The sequence below is a fragment of the Bacillus rossius genome, chromosome 3 (assembly GCF_032445375.1).
Source record: "Bacillus rossius redtenbacheri isolate Brsri chromosome 3, Brsri_v3, whole genome shotgun sequence".
In the NCBI taxonomy this organism is placed as follows: Eukaryota; Metazoa; Arthropoda; class Insecta; order Phasmatodea; family Bacillidae; genus Bacillus; species Bacillus rossius.
In genome coordinates this window covers 73350017-73365168 of record NC_086332.1, presented here as the reverse complement: position 1 = coordinate 73365168, position 15152 = coordinate 73350017, and the positions used below count along the sequence as shown (strand labels likewise).

The following is a 15152-nucleotide window of genomic DNA, read 5'->3' as shown; positions in this document are numbered from 1 at the left end:
ATTTGGAGACATTTGGAGATGTCAAGCATTTGGAGGTCGTTTGGAGCATTTGGAGCCATTTGGAGCTGTGTTAAGCATTTGGAGGCTGTTGGAGCTGTTGGAGCCATTTGGAGGCTGTTGGACCTGTTGGAGCCATTTGGAGCTGATGAAGCTAAGAAGTAGTCAAGTACTCGTGTACACTTGTAGTCCTGTATTCTCGCAGTCTCGTAAACGTATGTTCTAGAAGCTTCGTATCTCTGTAGCCTCGCAGTCTCGTAAGCTTGAATACCCGTAGTCTCGTAGTCTCGTTACCTCATGGCTCGTAGTCGCGTAGTCATGATGGCTTGGAGCCTCGTATACTTGTAGCTACGTAGCCAAGTAACCTCGTTGACTTGTAGCTATGTAAACAAGCAGTCATGTAATCTTATAACATAATGCTGCTGAAGTAGTTGGAGCTTTGTACACTTGAAGGTAGTTGGAGGAGTCTTGTACACTCGTAGAATTGTAGTCTCATAGTCTCTTAGAGTCGTAGCATTCTAACCAAATATCATTGGAGCTGATGAACCAAAAGGTCGTTGGAGCCAATGACTGTTGGAGGCAATGACTGTTGGAGCCAATGACTGTTGGAGTCAATGACTGTTGGAGTCGATGGCTAATGGAAATATAAACTGTTGGATTCATAGACTGTTGGAGAGATTATATCCTAACTTATCATTGACGATCGTATCCTACCAAGTTGAATGAACGAGAGAATGTGCCTCCTTTTCGTTAAATGAGCTTTCGTTTTATAGAATTTCCGTCCAAACGTGCTTCGTTTTCATTAAATGCTTGTCCTGCGCGAACGAAGCGTAGTCATTGTGTGTACATTGCATATATATTGTGTACATTGCGTACATTGCGTACATTGCGTGTACTTTGCGTAAATTGCGTGTACGTTCCGTTTCCTGTGTGTACTGTGTGTACATTCCGTTTCCTGTGTGTACTGTGTGTACGTTCTGTTTCCTGTGTGTACTGTGTGTACGTTCAGTTTCCTGTGTGTGTACTGTGTGTACGTTTCCGTTTCCTGTGTGTACTGTGTGTACGTTCCGTTTCCTGTGTGTACTGTGTAATCATTACATTTATTGTACGTAAATTGCATGTATTGCGCGTACATTACGTACATTACGTGTTGGAGCTGATGGAGCTGTTGGAGAACTTGCAGCTAATGGTCAATTGAAGCATAGGAGCAAAATGTAGATGGATCTGATGACGTGAATTGTAGCTCTTGGAGCCTGGCGTATATTGGAGAGATCGAATTTTTTTTCGATCAAATGATCCTCTTTTTTAATTTTGTAGATTTGACTCTAGTATTATTGTACATGGTTCTTGATTTGACTAGCGTATTATTCCATACGGTGCATGTATATAAGCGAGTCCTAGACAGTAGATCGCTCAGTTTGTTACTGACGTCGGCGGTGTAAGGATCGTCTAGTTTGTTTCTTCTGGTGCATAAGTCGTGTCAATTATCTGTTCTTGAGACCTCGATGGCGTCTTTACCGTCTTTAACGTCGAACTCGATGGAGGTTGTACCGTCGACTACGGGAACCTTGACGACATCTACGACGGAGAAGGAGCAGATTCCGTTGACAACCACGGCGACAACACTGGAGGAGACTTCATCAGACGCGATACCACCAGCAGAAGAGACTTTAATGCCGGTAGTGCTGGCTGTGCAGGAAAACTCGACGAACTTCGTTTCGCCCTCGATGGAGGCTTCAATGGATGCCGAATCGACAACAACTAACGAACATCGGTGTTGTTACTGTGACAAGATTTTCTCAAACAGCAGCAATGCTCGACGACACGAGAGGAGCGAATGTGCCAAGAACCTATATCGTAAAATGTTTGTTTGTGAGAAATGTCATAAGCAGTTTGCCAGAAAAGATAATATGAAAACGCACATGAAGGCATGCAAAGGTCCTGCTGTGCGGCAGAAAGTAAAGGTTTCGTCGCAACAACGATGCATCGATGTGTATAAGAGGATGCCTGGAAATGGTACTACTGTTGCAACGTCTGTATCTGGATCGGGTCTGAAAGGATCGTCTTCATCACCACGGTATCCTTGCAGCTACTGTGATACGTCGTTCGCATTTTCCCATGATGCACGAAGACATGAGCGGAGCAAATGCACGAAGAATCCATCTCGCATGAAGTTTCGATGTGATGAGTGTCATGAATGGTTTACTAGAATTGATAATTTGCGTCGACATGCGAAAAACTGTAAAGGTGAAGTCCGTGTGCCTACTGCTGAACTACCTGCAGAAATTTCGACTCCTCGGTTTAGGTTGAAGGCTCGTGAGCGTACAAGCAAGAAAACCGATGTGCAGCAACCGATTGGTATGACGTCTGAACAGGAAAATAAACCTAAGACTGTGTTCGGCGCATTACAAGTGAACGATAATGGTTTCTACTTGGCGCAGTCTGCATTTCGTGGAACATTGAAGGACTACTATTATTTAAATACGTTAGGTGAGTCGAAAGACATTTGTAATTTTCTTGACGATATCAGACAGAAGATAATCAATCAGCTTACTGATGATGTAGCAACAAACGGACCTTTGAAATATAACTTGTGGTTGGACTGTATATATGGAAAGCCATATCCGTTCGATGACAAAGTGAAGAAGTGTGCATTCAAGACATCGGCTGCAGTAATTTACAGTTCTAACGATGTGAAGCAAACTGTTAAAAACGGTATCCAGAAACTCTGTCAAGAAGAGGTGGACTATGTCTGTAAAGGTTCTGGCTGGACTCTGTCTAGTATAAACCGATTGGAGCTAAGAATTAGTCATTTCACACCGCTGCGGAACTAAATGATTATAAGATTGCTGGCTTTCGCAAATGATCCTGTAGTAGAATAGACATTATGTAATAAATATTATGTTTGTAAAAGAACTTGTGGTGTTTAATTCCTCGAACCTGTTACTATTATGTTAAATTGATGTTATATTTAATTTTTTTGCATCGTCCTAGATCGTACCAAGGACCTTAGTCGACCTAATCGATCAGTATATAGATTACAAATTTATTTAATGCATTTTGGAATTTTTCCCGAATTTCTAGCTAAATAATTATGGATTTTCAAGATGGCAGCCAAATGACAAGATGTCGGGTGTCACAGCAATAATAAATGATTACTGCACTCTAGCGGATAAGAATTAAACTAACATGGCGTCAGCGCACTCTCGCCGACGATACACTGATGATGGCTTCCAGCAGACGAGGACAAGATGGCGGACATGACGTCATACTACCTGACGATATATTTATGCTTTGAAAAAAGTGGAGGGAGTCAGTATGCCTGCGTCCACCGTAGGGGAAGGATCGGTCGCCATTTTTAATTTTTCTTTGCCCTCACCGGGTTCGAACCGAGGACTCCAAACTCCGTGTCGTTAATGTGTGATTTTTAAAAAAAATTTATTAAAATTTTATTATTTAAATTTTTTTATAATTTTAAAAAAAAATTTCGTTAAAATCGGATAATGAATAAAAAAGTTAAAGATGGCGGCCGTAACGTAAATTGCAACGGTGACGTCATAATTCAAAATGGCGGATAACACAATGCCGGAATGTTCGAGAAAACGAAATGATGTCATCCAAGATGGTGGATCCAAGATGGCCGTCGGGGTCAAGGTCAAAGGTCAAGGTCACATCCTGATAGAGGCTTAACTGAGGCTTGAGTTAAGGATGCTTAAGCCTCTATCAGGACATTTCTAGCCGTTGGGATTTTTGAGGAATAAAACGGGAAATTTTCCCTCGAAATGGGAATTTTTCCCTCGAAAACGGGAATTTTTTTCTTAAAACGGGAATTTTTGAGTCATTTTGAGTCATTTTTGAGGAATTTTGAGGAATTTTTGCCGCCGTGACGTCACAAATCCAAGATGGCGGACCGACAATCACAATCCACACCCAGAACCCAGTCCCAGTATGCCCATTCCTATACTACTTGCGTGTAGCTCACAGTTTACCTGGAGGACTTTGGGCCAGCGAGAGACACTCAACCAAAGAAGTATCGAGTCACAGGTTTCCCAGTTGAGGCTTCAAAGAACATGTGTAATTTGCCCGTTTGTGCCTGTGGAGAATATCCTATAGGTAGAGACCAAAAATTCGAGCTTTGGATGATCTCTAGGATAGACTTCACAATCCCCTACATACTCAGGCAAATGCCACCTGCTCATTGGCTACCGACTCGTGACACGTGTCAATTGGGACGCTTGCGATTCGATACTTTTTTGGTTAAAGGTTTTTCATTGGCTCAAAGTCATTCAGATAAACTGTAAGCCAATCAGAGAAGCAATATAAAGGTACAGTTGTTTGGATCCTATCATATTGTGAAATGAATCCGCGAATTTTTCCGGTCTCTACCTATAGGTCATTGAACCTGCGAAGTTCGATGAATTTGAGCCGGCATAGCCTGGGTGGACCTGTGGGTCTATCACTAACTTTTTAGGGTGGCCTTATCTCGTTGTTAAGGTTAGTAGTCATGCTACTGTTGTTAAATATATTTGGATCTATTCACAATGCTCTATGGTGACGTTAACTTGCTACTGACCATAACTATCAAGGCAGAATGGTGGACTTATGAAATAATATGTACGAAAGTGAGATTAAGTGAAACGTGAAATATAAAATAATAAGAAAATGTTACTGAAACATCCTTCAGGAGTTAATGATATTGTTCTTAGAAGATTAAGTTAAAGAAAAAAGAGCTAAACTGAGTAATAACTCATGGTAACAGACATTTTGTAATTAAATTTTATAATTAAATTTTATTTAGCGCACCTAAGCTACTTTATATTTTATCACGTGAGAAAATTCACTGATATATTTATTCTATTCATGTGTTTATGTGTTAAAGGCTATATAAGTGTTTAAATACTTACAATTTGGTTAACTTTGCTTTCAAATTATTTTAGAAACTTTTTATGTATTTATTTATATTTAGCAGAGAATTACTAGAAATAACATTGTAAAACATATCTTAAGAACTGAACGTAACCTTCGAAGTCTTCGCAAAATAAATATTAAGTTTTTAACCTAGGTACCTGGACTTCAAAATATGTTTAGTTTTTTTTTGTATTGCAGTGTTTCAAAACAAACGTGGCTTTCATTGAACTAAGAAAACTGCGAAAAAATAACTGTGGCCGAGAATAAAGAAGATGCCGTTTTACTTCTTTCATAACCGAACTTGTTTTATAATCTGTGGTTATTTTAATACATATGTTGTGTGCAAAGGAGGCCAAAATGCTGTGTTGCCAAGTCATATGACTTCAACTTATATTTCGTTAACAACAGTGCTTATGAATACCAAGTTACGGATAGTATTGTAAATACAAGATGAAAGTTGAGGCTAGTGTTGCAAACTGGCGAACATTACATTGACTGCGCTTCGGATCTCCTGTATAAATATTTTCCCTTAAACTTGTTTGTAAGTCGAGGAATAGGGGAAGGAGAATGAGAGAAAAAAGGGGGAGGAAGAGAGAGGTAGATATTTTGAGTCAATACGTTATTCGATATAATTATTTTTGCCATTTATATTCGAAGATATGTCTTCGTTGGGGCGTAATGCCTGTTAGAGCATGACGTTAGTATTATTTTAGTTAAAGGTTATTATTATTTTTCAGTTATTCCACTAAATAATGTGGTATGCCCTAACGGAGTTAAAATTTTAATAATAAACGATAAAAATTTATTTCTGACTAATGATCTTTGACGGGAGGTATTTGGTGAGAGAAATGAGAATAATCAACAGCGACGTTTATTTATTTATTTATTTATTTATTTATTTATTCAATTTTGGTTCTGTAGATCCCATATGAAGGTAAGTACTCCGGGATACAGAACAAGTCAATTAATACAAATATATACATATATACAAACAAACTTTACAACCACAAAAACTAAATATTACACAGTACTTTTACATTTCAAAAGTAAGAAAGAGAGATTAAAATTTAAAAAAAAATACATGGGTACATAAAAAAGAACATGGGTACACAAGAAATTGTATAAACTGAAGTCTAAACCTCAGAGTGAAGAGTTAGTTTACAAAAATCAATATTTTTCTCGTTTTGTGATGTATTTAAATAAAATTTACCAGAGTTTAGTTTTCTTATCTGTTATTAGGTCAAAGAATTCTATCAGAGAGTAGGAAGGATGTTCTAACAGAACTTGTTTGATTGTTCTTTTGAATATAGGTAAATCAGTTATATTTGTGACATTTTGTGGCAATAAGTTGTAGATTTTTATGCCTATGTAATTTGTGCCCTTTTCATACTGACTGGTATTATGACCTGTTATCCTCAATTTATTGGAGTTTCTTGTGTTGTATAAATGAATATCTAGATTTTTTTTTGTAAATAGCGTTTCTCCTTATGTATGAATAATAGTATTCTTAGTATATACTCGTTTATGACGTTTACCACATTCCACTTCTGCGGTAAATCTGTATTCGTTTTCTCGTGATTTAAGTCCGGGTAAAATTTGTGGATAAGTGGTAAATTACAATCCCGTCGTAACATGAAAATGATGCAACATAAATAAAATATTTCAAGCAACCTACCAGCTCAAGTAGTTTCACTTCAAAAACATATTGTGGCAATATTTGTCTGTAAGGACACGAGTGACCTGTTATTTTTGTGTCAGAGGTTTATCTGCTGTAGGTAGTGTAGCAATATATTCATCGTAAAGGAAACATGTGGACTTAGCTCATTTATAAACAGTTAAAAGAGATAAGATAAGTGTATGTTTTTTTAAACAACACATGATATCGTAACGGAATGTATCAACACAAGGCTAAGACAAGGAGCAGATAACAGCCAAACAGCTGTTAACGAAACCTTCGTGACTTATGTGACGAAAAAAGGAAATATAATTGTTTATGGTTACAAAAAAAGGTTCTAACATAATTTATTTTGCAATAAATTATGAATCTCAAATAATATAACTGTATGAACATAATATAATTCATTTTATAATTTTTGTATTCTAAATTAAAATATAACAAAGCATTTAATATTAAGACATATATGACCTAGATACTGATTTTGCAAATTTGTAAACAAAAATAGTTGTATTTTTAACGTATTAAGTAATCATCAGGTTAACATAATCGAAATTGTTACATTAAAAGCAAACCACAACCAATTAACTAAGATATTTTTTTTAAAAAGGTTAAAAAATATTTTACTGGGTTAATGGATAGAAGCAAACGAATTAAATTATTCATTTTGAAATTTATATTTCATCGTGCGTCTTTGCTAACTAAAGTTGTTTTTTTTTTTTTTTTAATGATTTATTTTGTCTCCAAGTTGCTTGCCATTCCAATCATTATTTAAAACATAATAAAGGTTAAAAATGCTTACATTGTTTATTCAGCGTATAAATCGCATAGATGCAAAATTTTAACGACTTTAAGTAAATTAACTCGGACATATCTTGAAAGCTTTCATAATTTTGAAGTTTCAGATTGCGTTGTCGTGTCCTGAAAGGATTCTGACCCGTGGGTGCATGACCACATGCGCGCCGAACTATCGCCCGCTCATTACGATGCACGCCTGGGTTTAACAAACTTCTAACTACATGATCGTGACGCCTTGACTTTACTTTGCGTCGCGCCGTCGTGCGCAGAGGCTGACGGGAAATCTGACTCTCTAGCGTGCTCCAGACGACCCAGCAGAGGCTACTTATACGCTTAGAGATATGGTAATTGGATTGATCAGGATTCAATTCCTGGCGGGATCAAACCAGGATATTTTCGCAAGTGGGAAACTTGGCAATCGTTGCCTTTAGCCCTTGGGTTTTCTTGGGGCAATCACATTTCCCCCACCTATTCCTTTTCAATGATACGTTTTCACGATGTCGACCTTCATATTCATAAATTTGAATCATGCCGGGAAGTTGGAATAGAACCCACGGCTTGCCACATGGCCACGTGCCGCATGGGCAGGTAAAAAGCACACACGGAACAGACGACACTAGATTCTACAAATAATTTGCAGTACGGTTATTCACGACCTTAAAAAAATTGTTAGGGCCTCTAATGCCCCTCGATATGTATCCTTCTAAACCATGTCATAATTTAAGTTTCGTGGCCAAATCAATTTATAACTCGCCTTGATAATGTAGGCCCTATGTGTAATTATGCTAACCGTAAAATGTAACAATGTGTGCAATTTTTTTTTTATTTAGAAAATGGGTTACTGACATTCTTCCATTACGGCAAAGTGAAGAAGCTCAACTTTAAAATTTTCCTGTACCGAGCGCAACCAAAATTAATAAACTTATAGTTAAAAACTTAAAAAAAAAACCGCTTTTATCGTTAAATTAACTAAAAATTAAAAATATAAAATTTAATTTAACGTTTTGTCCAACAGCCGAATAATGACCACAACTCTGTATAAGTAATTAAAAGCGTGGGTCGCTCTCTTCTTTCATTTTCGTAATGACTATGTCTTAAAATTAGAGAAGGAAAATTTAAGACAAATTATATTCAGCACCCCATTACTAATTTTAAGTTTATTATTGTTATTAAGTTCATATAGTCATTTCCGTAATGACTATATATCCAAAAAAAATTCGTATTGGCCATATTAGAGATTGAAAATCTGTTACAAATCATGTTGTTATTACTGATAGAAAATTTATGACAAATAATATCAAGCACCCCACGCTTTTAGTTATTCAAAGTTATGGTGCATTATTTGGCTTTTGAACAAAAAAAATTAAATTTATTTTGTATTTTATTTTTAGTTCATTTAAATATAAAAGTGTTTTTTAAACTATAAGTATATATTTTTTATTTTTAGTCTCAAAATAAAATAAAAATATTGACTATGAGTAATTGAAACAAATAAAACATTTAAATATGAGTGAGGTAAGTCTTTATTTGTTAGAATGAACTTAAAATGAGTCATAAATATTCACTACCACAGAACTGCATACATTAATTAATAAAAATTAAGTCAACAACGGTTTTAGCTTGCCAATTAAAAATTTTTATGAAATTAAAAAACAAACGTTTATGGTTTTGAAAAGCTAACTTAAAGGAAGACTGATCTAGAGATGTGAGTTCAAGGTAAAATGAAAGCTCTTGACCGTCTTTCAAGCATATGTCTACAGGCTTGAAACTCGGCAGGGATATTCTTTATATTACATACACATTAACTGAGTACGGGTTTGTCCTAAAATCAGTCCCAGTGTTCTACACAGCATCGAAATTCAAGGTCATTAATCCCTCCCCCTGCGAGGGGGAGAAACTCGAATCCCGGGCACATTTTCCCCCATAACCCGACCTTTTGGATCGGAAACACTCAAAATCTAAAAAGCATTGATTTATAAAATTTTCGAAATTTTGGGTCTTTAACCACCCCTTTCCAGGGGCACAGTCGACCCCGGGGTAAAACCCCACCATGCCCCAACCTCATGGATACACATAATACATAGTTATTACCCATAGCTCAAAATTAGATTTTTCTGACCCACTGACCTCCCTCCCCACTCCCCCTTAACACCAAGATCTTAAATCATCAAAATATTTTATTGTCAGAGGTTCTTTATATGTATGCAAAATTTCAACACATTCGGACGTCGAAAGTGGATAAAAATTAAATGGAAAGATTTTATTACCTAGTCCATTCATACAGACAAGTCAAACTACTTATTTTTAAAGGGAAAGATGGAAGTATTTTACAAGAGAATCTTATTAAGTATATGCATATGAGATATAAGGTTTGTTTAAACCTTTAGGGCAATATTAACTTTTTTTATTTTCTTGGCAGTTAATGTTTAGATATAATGAAATTAAAATACTTAAAAGATAAAACGACATAATGAAAATATTGGATTTCAATCAACCATTTTTACGTAATAATTATTTTTTGACTGAGGTGAGGTTTTGAGGATTAAAAATTGATTGATTGTTTCCAGTACCGCTATGAAAAGTGAGACATGAACATGAAATTTTGTGCTGCCGTGGCATGGTCACATCTTAAGAGCGCATGCTATCTTAAATGTCTATCAGTGGAGCCACGGTTATTTCGCGGATTATTTACTCTCCTGGACAGACTCAACTGATCCATATACAGTTAGTTATACGATTACAGTAAACCCGAAAGACTAGACTTCTAAATTTTCAAATTTGCTTCCCAATATTAACTGCGCTTATTAATAAGCATACTAATAAATTCAAATAGTTTAATATTCGATTATCTTTTCCATGATTTGAAAAAAAAAAATATTACTTGAATGAAAAATCACTTAAATTATAAAATTTGGTAAGAAATACTCAGTATTATTTCTAAAAGAAAGTATTCCATTGATGCAAAAATAACCATAGCCATGTGTTGTACAAAGTTGCAAAAGCTCTCTTGTAGTATCACAAACTATTAATTGGCAACTGGTTTCCAAATGAATTATTTGTAAACGTACCGAATTCTATTTCTTTTCTTTTTCTGTGCAGAAGCCAGTGACAAACACGCGAATCACGCGCGACCCTGAGATAAGAGGTGATGTGACTAGGAAGCACATCGACCTTGATTCTGCACACGCCTGTGGAGCACAACCTAGCACCGGGGAATATCGCGCACTAAGCAACTAATGGCGGTTCAAGAGGACTATGGCTAGGGACACCTTTATTTCGCGATTACATTTCGTGTCAAGGTATTTCACGAAACACTGTAGCTTTTTATTTTAGTGTTGGCGAATCGTTAGACGTGCAGCAGAACGTTACCCACATTCTCATTGGCCCCATCGAGTGCAGGAAAACCCCGCCCCCCGACCACACCCAATGACTAGAGACCTGAAAAATATTCTCGAACCTCATTTCGCGATAGGCTAGAATACAAATAAAAATTATAAGTTTTACAAACAATTTCAACGGATTTTGTAGAGTAACTATTAAGGGAGTTAAGGATTTGTCTTAAATTCTATTCCTTATTTTTTTTTTCAACTCCTTGCAGCATAGGCTCTTCTAACCAAAAATTGTTTCAGACAAAGTTTTAGATAAAAATAATAAGATTTACAAAGAATCCAACAAATTTGATGGTGTCCCTACGACGAGAGAGATGAAATTTTTTTTGTGCTCCAACTCTTGTTTATTCCATCCCTTGCAGTAACAGTTGGTCGTAAGAAAAATTATTTCAGACGAAAGTTTTAGACAACAATTTAAGGTGTTACAATAAAAACAGGACTGTTTTAATAGTGTACATGGTAGGGAATATATGTGATTTTTTTTTAAATTATACCCTTTATAATTTTAACCCCCTGCAACAATGGTTCGTCTCATCAAATATTGTTTCATAAAAAAGTTTAAAATAAAAGTTATAGGATTTACAAATAATTTGGACGGATTTGATAGTGTTTCTTCTAAGGGAGTGAGGATTTTTTTTTTTTAAATTTTACTACTCTTCTCTTTTGTTCCCAACCCCTAGCAGCAATGGTTCGTCAGATCAAATATTATTTCAGACAAAAGTTTTATATAAACATTATAAGATTTAAAAACATGCGAACGAATTCGATGTTGTGCCTACGAAGGGAGTTATGATTTTTTTTTGTCCTCCAAACCTTATTTTTTCAACCCCTTACACTTATGGTTGGTCGTATCAAAAACAAAAGATTTTGGTATTACTCCTACGAGTTACCTATAATACTTTCATACGGATGTGATATTTTCCATATTATGAGAGTTACAGTGATTTTACTGTTTTTTCATAAAACCTTCCCCGTTTCTACCCCTTTGGTTGAATATTATCCATTAACGAACTGACCCTGATTTTCCATTTCTAGATTTTATGTATCAGTATGGAAGTGATTTGTGAAAATGGCGCAAAAAATTGTGATTATATATATACATATACACATACACACAGTAGCGGATCCAGAGGGGGGGCTAAGGGGCTCAAGCCCCCTCCAAAAGCATCTGGATCCACTATTGTTTTAGTGTTTGCCTTGATAAAGCCTAGCCTCAGCTGGGTCAAGCCCCTCCCAAACCAAAATCCTGGATCCGCCACTGCATACACACGCACAATTTTGAGTTGACGATGTTTTTGGAGTCTATGGAGCATGAAACAGCAACAAAAAAAAAAAAAAAAAAAAAAAAAAAAACATATAAATATTTTCCGGAAGTCGCACCATAAATAGTATTTCTTTGAAATTTACATAAAACGTTTGCATTTTTGTTGCTTCAGTGATTGTGCAGCAGTTTATTTGAATGACTCTTGACCGACTTGACACGCGCTCCAATTGGACCTAGCTGCCGAATGAATCCAAGAAATTCTTGTGTCCGTATTGTTTTGCATTTAGTTATTTTTATGACGTGTAGTATTTCAATTGAATTCATGTGGATTAATTTGTTTACTCTGATTTGTGAATGTATGTTTGTATGTGAATAGTTGTGCGAATGGTTTGTGAATAGAGATGACGATATATCGCGGAAAAATTTAAACGCTAGATAGGCTAAAATACAGCCAGTCCGCATTTGCCATGTATCTTCCCCTATTGGCTCTTTTCGCACTTATCTCAGCCAATGAGGAAACACACACTGCAATACAGAACGTCCGTGACTCACAATAAAATACACTGAAAAGATTTTTCTGAATTTTTACTTTGGAAAACATTTCCCAAGAAATAGTTTGTAATACTAAATGAAAGATATTTCAATCTTGTGCAACACATGGCTAATGTTATTTTTGCGTGTATGAAATACGTTATTCGAGAAAATACTGAGTACTTTTTACGAAAATTCGTGCCTAATTTTATATTTTATTTGAACTTTCATTCAAGTATATATTTTAAAACATGGAAAAGATAAGCGAATATTCAATAACTGAACTTTATTTTCTTTTACCGTGCTAATTAATGTGCATAGTTAATTCTGGAAAGTTATTCATTGAACGGTTTACAAATAACTCTAACTATTGGAGGTACTGGGAGAACACAACCGGGTAACACAATTGTGTAGTGTTATTTTAATATAAATGCGCAAATTTAAATTTCTTGTAATTTTGCATGAATATTTCTATTCCATTTACAAAAAAAAATACAGTGTAACTAAGTCACTTAAAATACTATTTTTTCGCCGATCACAAGGGTAAGAAGAATTACAGAGTTACTTGCTACAAAATATTTTGAAAACGTAAGTTGTTAATTGTGTTTTTCTACGATCGAGTGTGCTGAAAAGCCCCTCCTCCCTTTTTTAAAAATAAAAATAAAAAAGGAGTGTGCTGGTCCGCACGCTAATCAAAAGGGCTTAAGTTCTTTTCTCCCCGGGGAACAGAAATATTTTAAAACCTGTTTTCGTAATAATTGTTGTAGCTTAAATTTGACAAGTGCTTTAGTGTGCAAGCCGTCTCCCACTAATTCCGCTGGTTAAAAGAAAGGATATGTCAGGAACCCATTCCTGAAAAACAATTACACACATTTAGTGTGTTATTGATACATTTTACTGTTATAATAATTACACATATATTATCAAGGAAAGTTATCAATTAATTTGGCCATGCAACTTAAATTATGACATGGTTTAGAAGGATACACATTGGAAGGCATTAAGGGCCCTAACAAGAATATTTTTTAGACCACATTTGACATTACTACAATGATTTGTATAAATTAGTCTCGTCTATTTTTTTGTGTTATGTGTAGGCAGCTTAGACGAGGCACTTTTACATTATACTTTAAATAACACACACCAGCAAGTAGCAATAAAAGTAAACATGCCATACGCGCAATATCATAAACATTTCGCAAATTTGCATCTATAAAAATATTTATACCAGGCTCAATTTTGTTTGTTACAGATTTCATAAGGAAAAATGTCATCTGATTCCCAATTTTGGCTACGCCCCTTACTGCATTTGCTCATGGTGAGAATATTAAAATGAACTCTTTAAGCTGATTCAGGTATGGTAATAGGTGAAGTTAGTCAAAATACTGATACGATTGGCGAATTGTTGAAATACACTGTTATTGAGAGTCCGTGGTTGCATAATTCGCTCAGATTGAATGGGAATAATTATAAAATTAATTTTAACAAGGTCACTGAATTAAGCAAGTAGGGTTTTCCCGATTTCTGTGAAGCGTTTTTCGTTCGTTTTTGATAGAAATTTTACTTATTTTAACAATTTTTTCTCATTCATAGTTAGAGTGTGTGTGAAAAAAAAAACAGCCTCAGCATAGAATGGTACCCCCAATTTCATGAATACGATCAGATATGCTATCTAAATAACCTAACACACAGTACTATGCTACACTGTACTTTTTTTGTAACTTGTGCATAATTATTTATATAAAATTACAGATATTTGTAAATTTGTACATTTACATTACTACACGTTAGTTTTCGCAGTAATACCGGGTTCGGATTCTTACCCGGGCATTCATGCTCTGTGTTGTCCCAGTACGTCCAACAGTTAACGTTATTTGTGAACTGTTCCCTGAATAGCTTTCTAGTATTAACTTCACACATAGTAAGCATGGTAAAACAACAAAAAAAGTCAAATGGTTGAATGTTCGTTTATAGTTTCCATGGTTTGAAAAAAAAATGCTTGAAAGAAACAGAAATTAAAATATAAAATTAGGTGCCAATTTTCGTAATAAGAACTCAGTATTTTCTCGAAAAACTTATTTTATGTATGCCAAAATAATAGCCATGTGTTATATAAATTTAAAAATTTATTTATTGTAGTATTACAAAATATTTCTTAGCAACTGGTTTGCAAATGAATTTTTCTTTAAAGTACGGAAAATATTTTACTGTGTAGCAAGTCAACTGGAAAATAATTTATAGAAAAAAAAATGTTTTTAAATGATCCACGCTTACCTTAGAAGCGCCGCGATGTTCCTAGATTACTCTCGGGCAGACGGCGAAGCGCCGAGGGCTCGAACACTCCAATAACAACAGCTGCGGCGCGCTCGCTTGACTGCTGCGTGACGCCCGCTGTTTGAACATTTCAAACCAAGCGCTCCTGACGTCATGCGGCAGCGACCTTGGCCCCGTAGCGGCGGGCGCGGGAACTAACTCGTGCGGCCACCGGCGCTGCCAACCTCGCGGGGCGGGAGCGGGTCGTGTTTAACCTCGCGACAAAGGAAGCTTGGCTTTTTCATTTCACCGTGAATTTAAAAAGTTACCCTAGTTA

At 35.8% G+C, this 15152-nt stretch overlaps 1 protein-coding gene across 1 annotated transcript in view; it reads right to left on the bottom strand.

Moving 5' to 3' along the window:
* LOC134530892 (phosphoserine phosphatase) overlaps positions 1–14927 on the bottom strand; it is an 85210-nt gene extending 70283 nt beyond the window's left edge. Inside the window, exon 1 of the mRNA XM_063366171.1 lies at positions 14837–14927. The gene's annotated coding sequence lies outside the window, so the exon portion shown is untranslated. The remainder of the gene's footprint in view (positions 1–14836) is intronic.
* Between the last annotated feature and the right edge of the window lie 225 nt (positions 14928–15152).